Here is a 7,821-nt window from a genome sequence, read left to right as displayed (position 1 = left end):
AGACTGGCCTCGGGATTCGGGCTGAGTTGTAGCCCTCCCCTGCTTCGGAATCTGCCGTAACTATGTGGTATTGTATTTTTATACTATTCCATAAACAAGTCACAATTTTCCCATTCTGCTTGGGGCATTTGATGGTTTTCTGTCTGGGGCAAGGATGTGCGGCACTACCATGGACATCCTTGGTTGGACGTGTCTCCGGGTGCTGGAGTGGGATTGCTGGGCTGCAGAGCCTAGAGATCTTCACCTTGACTTTGTGAATGAGGCCAGCCTGGTTCCCAAAGCAGACTGGATCCTCCTCCGGCCACCAACGGTTCTGGGGAACCGCTGAGCCCCACTTCTGCCAGAGCTCATCCGCCTGGCAGTGACCGGCTTCCATATTCCGACATGCCCCCCACTCCCTGTGCTCCTCCCCCTCTCTCTGCACCACCATTCCGTCCATGGTCTTCGCTCGCTCTTCCAACTTCTCCAAGGGAGGGAGAGGCAGGGTCCCCATCTCATGGATAAGCAAACTGAGGGCTCACCCCAAGTGACCCCGATGGAAGGGGCAGATCCAGATCTCATGACCACCCTCCCCCGGTCACAGTCACTCCTTCAAGGATCACGGTCCCCCAGCTGTGAATGAGGTGCCCTGTGTCCCCTAGCGTGGGTGGCAGAGTGGCCCCTTCCGCAGGTGGGGTGTGACTTTCTCTGGAGGCATTTGGCTCATTTCTTTTTTTTTTAAAGATTTTATTTATTTTTTAGAGAGGGAAGGGAGGGAGAAAGAGAGAGAGAAACGTCAATGTGCGGTTGCTGGGGATCATGGCCTGCAACCCAGGCATGTGCCCTGACTGGGGATTGAACCTGCGACACTTTGGTTCGAAGCCCGCGCTCAATCCACTGAGCAATGCCAGCCAGGGTGCATTTGACTCATTTCTGAAAGTTGGAGGCGGTGTGGTTTTGTGGCTTCAATAATTCCAGGCCGTTCCAAAGCTGGTCCCATACTTGGGGAGACAGGGCGGCCATCCAAGGCCGAGACTGTGAGAAGCTGACCCTTGAGAAGGAGACTGCGTGGTTCAAGGGCCGACTCCATCCACAGCCAGCCGCGTGCCCTGGGGCACGTTTCCCAACCTGGCTGAGCCTGGGCTGCCTCCGTCTGCAAGCGGACGCCATAGCACCTTGCCGCCAGGCACCGTGGGGATTGGATAAAATCAGAGAACGTGGTCCGACGCTTTTATTAGGGCCTTTGGCACAGGCCACACAGCACCAGCACTTCAAAGGGGAAAGAGGATGTACTCTAGGAAGTAACCTAATTCTAGCGGTTAAGGTGTCAATGTTGAGCAACTTTTATTCTTGATAACTCACAGATCCCCCAGCCGGAATTATGAAGGGAGAGAGAGAGAGAGAGAGAGAGAGTGTGTGTGTGTGTGTGTGTGTTTGGGGGAGCTGCTGAGAGTGGCTGGAAGGGGCAGCCGAAGGGCCACCTTGATTCGAGTGTGGTCTGTTCTCGTGACAGTCACCCCGTGTCCACATGTCCTGCCTGCTAGTCCATCATCTAAGAATCAAATTCTAAATGGATAATATTCCAAACAAAGGATAAAATAAACCCAATTAAAGAGACGGATAAAAGTAGAAAAGGTTAAAATAACAGAACGAGTGTAAAACAACTCCCTGGACTAGGTTAAGACCCCCTCGCGGCATGCTCTCAAAGCGCACCCCACCCTCCCTTGCTAGCACTCCTCCCAGTCGGGACTGACGTGCTCCCTAACCGCCCCCGCCCCCCCCACCCCCCACCCGGGGTGCAGGGGAGGGGCAGCGTGCAGAGACAGCCTCTGCCTTCTCAGGGCTGGGTCCCGGCACGCAGCGTGCGCTCACGGAGCCTCCTCTGCCGCTGGCGACGTTATTCAGTGAGGCTCCTGAGTGCAAAGGTCCCCAGGGGAAGGGTGGCGCGAAGCTGAGAACCCGCCCTGAGGCGCAAGCTAAGATGGCCAGCGATGTCATGGGGCAGGAAAGGAGGAGGAGGGAGGCGGCCCAATAATAAGGCCAGGCTGAGGAACTGAAAACTGGGTCGGCCGGAGCGAAGTAGGGCATCGGTCTCGGTTTCCTCCTCCTTGGCATTCTGAAGCTCCAGTGTGTGTGCCCTTCTGGGTTCGGAGTCCTAGCCGCCCTCGGACGAAGGGAGCTTGGCTCCAGAGGGGAGGGACGTTTGTGTGTCTGTTTCCCCCAGGCTCGAGTTATCAACCAGAGGCCACTTTCTCCTGACTTCCCAAGGAGCAGGGCCCTTCTGCACGGTCTCCTCGTGCCTCCGGAGGGACCCTGGGCACCGAGCTCTCAGACTCAGCTTCTCTTGGCCAATCTCCCTCCTTCGGAAAAATTAAAACAGATGTGTGCCCGTAATTCCCAAGTGTGTGTGTGTGTGTGTGTGTGTGTGTGCACAATTGCAGCTTCTCTTCTAGAAAATCTCTCTCCCTCCCTGACTTCCAGTCAGGCTCCGCTTGCCTATGGTGCTACATCTTCACATGTAGCAAGAACAACATTTAGTAAGAAAGGCCCAGGCCTTGAGACCCTTGTCGTAACTAACAGCCCCTCATTGTCTCCCCAAGCCTTCTTTTTCTCTCCTGTTAAATGGCAATCACAAGACCATGAGCTAGTATTGCACGTAGCTGTTGGAATTACACAAATTCGTAGAAGGTAAAGGGCTTTGACCCCCGTGTGCCAGACATGGAGTAGTATCTGTTATCACACCCTTCCTCCACTGCTTGACATTTGCTGGCTTGTGTGACTTGAAAATTAAAGTGGAATCCTCAGAATCAAATCAAACGGAGAGTAGATATGTCTCCCCGGAGGCTATAGTGAGGATCAGGTGAGATTTATTCAGCCTCAGGGTTGCCACATGCCTGGACTTCGGAGGCCATGACGCTGGACTTAAACCCTGGACCCTGCACACAGTGTGTGGCTTTGGGCAATGACCTTCCTGGCTGGGCTATGCCTCCGTTTCTTTGCCTGGAAAATGGGGAGAACAGGACCTCGAGGTGCTGCTGGAAGGGTTGGCTGAGACCAAGCATTAGATGAGACCAAGCTTGGCCCATGATAAAACCTCTGCAAACCTAAGCTGCAACTGTGTGCATGAAAGGTGTTTCTAAGACAGACAATGCGGGGATAAAAGAACAAGATTTCACGGTGAGTCGGGCATTATCATTAAATGGGCACCTGGCCTCCTCCTCTTGTCTCTGGGTGGCACCTCCTCTCCACCCACACCCCTCACTATTGTGTCTTCCTGTCCTCTCCACCCCGCTCCTGTGAGAAGAAGGGACTCCCAGCGGAGAAGCACCCAGCCCGTCTGCTTCAAAGCTCAGGGAAGGACGCCAAACTGCCTCCCGTGCTGGGGCCTCACCGCCTCTGATAAGAAGGCTGAAGGGAGGTGAATTGTGAAAATTAAACAATCCTGGTGCCTTTGAAAGGTCACCCAGCTCTGAGGTTGGCCGTCCCGCCCTGTCTGTGATCGATGGCAGGGCCGGCCAGCAGGAAGAGGGGAGCCTCAGGGGCGGATAGAACCCACGTCTGGGCAGCCAGAGAGCGGGTCCCAGGAGGTCACAGCCAACAGGTAGGCAGCCGACGAGATGTTGGAGGGATCGCCTGTGAAGCTGGCCATTTGCAAGGGACCTGCAGCATCTACAGAGCAGCCGGAGTGGGGGAATTCCTACCCCTACCTGCAAGAGCTCACTTTTGAGGGAAAAGTTAGCATTTCTCTCTCGCTCCCCCCCCCCAGCAGACTAGGGTGCGATCTCTGGAGGGTGGGCCTCTGCTCTCTCAACAGCCATGCAGGAGGAAGAGGATGGTGCTGGGGGTCCCGCAAGCCTCGCTGCATTGAGGCTTCCCCGTCTACAGAGATCTGTGTGAGACTCGCCATGCCCACCACTCCCCTGGCGTTGGACGAGGGGTTTGGACTGCACTCCGTTTTCCAGCAGCTTGCATCTGTGCGTGGCGGGGCAGAGGGTCCACCCTGGGCCCTGTTGTGCCCGGTGAGAGGGAGGACAGGGCCACACCAGGAGAGAGCGGAGGGAGGAAGCCCAACTCTTGGCTCCCATGTACTGAAAACTTCGCACCACCGTGTGGCTGGAACTGCACAGCTGCCCTGCTGCCTGGCAGCTGTGCGAGCAACAGGTTCTCCCGTGGTCCCCATCTGACACGTGGCCCAGCAGAGGCTCCGGATCCCGGCTCTGCCTGTCCCTCGCTGTGCATCCTAGGGGCCCCTGCTCCTAATGTCGATACATGACTGCGTCCCCACCTCCCAGCCCGTGGCACTGTATGCTCTGGTTGGGGGTCCCCGTTCCCCTACACCACCACTACCAGCCACCCCAAAATCCAGGAGAGAAAGAAGGCAGAGCATTCTCCTTTCGTGGGCTAGAGACTTGAAGAACCTTAACGCCCAGTGCCAGCTCACCCCGCCCCCATGATGGATCTGGGGGGTTCCGGTGCCTCCTTTATGAGAAGGGCACAAATCTTCCCTGTGCACCCAGTGGGCCGGAGAGCCCCAGGGGACATGGCCTCCTGAATGTCCTCTGGAAGTGGACGTGGAAATGGCCGAATGCAGTCACCCCCGCCCTTTCCCACGTGCACAAGCCATATGTAGGGGCGATGTGTACACGTGACACATGTCACATGTTACATTCAGTTATGCATGTAGTTTATATGACACAATACATAATATATAAATATACTACATCCATATATACACATCCAGTCATGCATACGGACATGTATATATATGTGAATGAATATGTATACATAGATGAGTACAGGTAGATACATGCATACATACGAACGGATAGATGAATGATACAGATTGCCTTAATCAAAAGCGATGCTACAAAACACATTTCTCCACGGCTCCCGGCTCAGTGGGATAGGACCTTGCACGTGGTGAAGGCACAAGGTGTGGCTTCACCAGCGGGAAAGGCGCAGGTGAGCTGGAGAGCCCCTCCCCCACGGAGGTTCCGCATTCCTCTGTGGTCCCACCGCCTCCTGTTTGTATTTGTATTCCTGGGAAAGGAGGCAAAGGAGTGATGTGTCTCACCTGCCATCTGTTGGGTCAAACTTTTGCCTGCAAGTTGGGAGCAAAGGGATTGGGTGAAGGTGGTGGCAAGAGTCTGTCCCTTTGGCTACTTGGGTCGGTTCCGGAAAAAAGGAGATCTCACTGGCCGAGTTACGTATGTGCAGCTGGGATGCTGTCGCAAACAGAACACAGGCCATGGAGTCATGCTGGGGCCCCAGACACGCCCCCACCACCCGCACTCACTGTGCCGTCTCGAGTCGTTTCCTCTCCCTCAGTCTCAGTGTTCTCACGTGGATAAGGAAGGTAATACCCATCACTCAGTACTTTAAGTTTATATGATTATGTTGGCCTTGATATGGATCAACTCAAACTACTAGTTCCTATAGGGGCACGAAAGCGTACCCATGCCTCATCGGTACCGTTTCGCACTCTCCTGGTTATTTCCTACCGCTTTGCTGCATTTAATATCCACTGCAGAGTGTGCCACCACCTGAAACTATGTGTCAGGAAAGATGGTTTCCAAAAACGGCCTCCAATCATTCCTCTCCTCCCTGAGTGCACCTGCCACTCCTCAGAGCAAGAGGGGTGGAGCTCTTTTCTCCTCTCCTTGAGTGTGGGCTGGCCCCGGGACTTGCTTTAACCAACAGAGCATGGAGGGAGTGATTCTCTGGGAGTTCGGAGCCCTCAAGAGGACTTGAGCTGCTGCTTTCTCTCCTCGAAGCCCAGCCCTTCCTCCCATGTGCTAAGGAAGTCCACGCTGGACCACTCAGTGACGAGAGACCCTGGAGGACAGGAGGCTGTCTCGGCCTTCCGCCCAAACCGCCAGGTAGACACGAGCACGTGAATTACTCCGGCTGCCGTCACCTAAGGCAGAAGAACCACCCGGCTGAGCCCTGTCCAAAGGCCAGACCCACCACAATATCATGAAAAACCAGTGTTTCATGCTGCTACGTTCAGGGGTGTTAGTCAGCAGTCATTTGCCTCCTTTCACCAGGACATAAGCCCAAATACCAGGATTTTATTTTTGTTTCCCTTGCATCCCTGCATCTAGCAGGACGCCTGGCACTTGGTAATTGCATAAGTATTCCAACAGATGGCTGAAGCCATTCTTTCAAACAGAGATGGTACTTGTTTTAGTTCCTAGGCTACGACATCCCTGCCCTCTTGTTGATTAGGGTCAAGTGTGTACATTCTTTATCTGAAATTGCCTATTCCTGTTTCATAAGGGCAGGCAGACAGACAGACAATAGTGACGTAAAGCAGGACCCTGAGGCAGGGGGACCTGGGCTTGTCTTCACACTTAACTAGGCAGCCAGATGTGCACACGTCCCCTTTCCAAAGGGTGCACTTCTCACCAAATTCTGGACCTGCTGCTTTCCATGTGTGGGCCGCACCCCCATGCCTCTCCTACCCTGTGACAGAAAGGGACCTTCCAGCTCCCAAGCAGCGCTGAGCTGATGTAGCTTTCATTTCCGTTCCTTGGTGCCGGTTTCCACTAGAGAGAGGGTGTCCCTCACTCACTGGCCCATCAGCTCTGGGTCCTACGAAGAGGAAGATCTGAAGTTAAGGTGGTTTCTGCCCCCACTCTCCCCACCCCCCACGAGTGCTCTGGAGAAAGTGGATGCTGCTGGCTGTGGCCAGGAGCTGGGCAAGGGAAAGAGATGCCCCACTTGCCATGGCAGCTGCCCCCCTTCCCTGTCCCCCAGCATCGATCCCTGCTTCAGCCCCTCCCTGGGCCGGGCCTGACAGGCTTGTACGCTAGCACCCTTCACAGGCAGTGTCCACTTTGGGAACGGTGTTGGGGCCCAAGAGCAGTCACTTCCTTTGACAAACACCAGTGCTGACAGCTGGGCACTGTTGTACAGACCCTGCCTCCTGCTGCTCCCCAGGCAGCGGGGGTGGGGGCTGGGCAGAGCAGGGAGGGGCTCGGAGATGAGTCATTCTCCAGGGACAGTGACCCTGGAGAGGGCATCCGCTGGGCGGAAGCACGTGCACCCAGAGAAGGAAGGGGCAGTGAGCTCTGGGGCCTGGCAGTCCCCACTCTGCCAGTGGCCCACCTGTGTCCCTTAGGCAAGTTGGCTCACTGCCTGCACTTCATGGTGCTCACCTGCATGACAGAGGCAATTACCTGCAGTGCGGTTACCTGTTCCCGGTTAACGGGTTGCCACAGACTCGGCTTACAACGGCATGTGTTTCCTCTCTTGGGCTCCGTGGGGAATCAGTGCGTTGCTTGGCCGGGTGCTCTGGTGCGAGGTCTCGCGAGATTGCCATCAAGGTGTCAGCCGGGGCTGGGGTCTCACCCGAAGGCCGGACCGAGGAAGGGTCCGCTCCCAGGCTCCTGTTGTTGGCAGGATCTAGTTTCCTGAAGGCTGTAGGATATTTCCTTGCTGGCTGTTGGCGGGAGACTGCCCTTGGTCCTGTGCCACACAGGCCTCCCCAGTGTGGCTACATGTGTGCCTCACCAAAGCCGGCAAGGGCCCTGGCTGGTGCAGCTCAGTGGATTGAGCGCTGGTTGTGAACCAAAGCATCGCAGGTTCGATTCCCAGTCAGGGCACATGCCTGGGTTGCAGGCCACAACCCCCAGCAACCACACATTGATGTTTCTCTCTCTTTCTCCCTCCCTTCCCTCTCTAAAAATAAATAAATTTTTTTTAAAGCCGGCAAGGGACAGAGTCTGCTAGCAACGTGGAAGTGATGATCTTACGTAACACGTCACAGAAGGAGCCTCCCATCCTCTTTGCCAAGGGCTATTGGGCAGAAGCCAGTCACAGGTCCCACTCACACTCAAG

This window comes from Phyllostomus discolor, chromosome 13 (assembly GCF_004126475.2).
Source record: "Phyllostomus discolor isolate MPI-MPIP mPhyDis1 chromosome 13, mPhyDis1.pri.v3, whole genome shotgun sequence".
Classification (NCBI taxonomy): Eukaryota; Metazoa; Chordata; class Mammalia; order Chiroptera; family Phyllostomidae; genus Phyllostomus; species Phyllostomus discolor.
Note: the sequence above shows the minus strand (reverse complement) of the source record.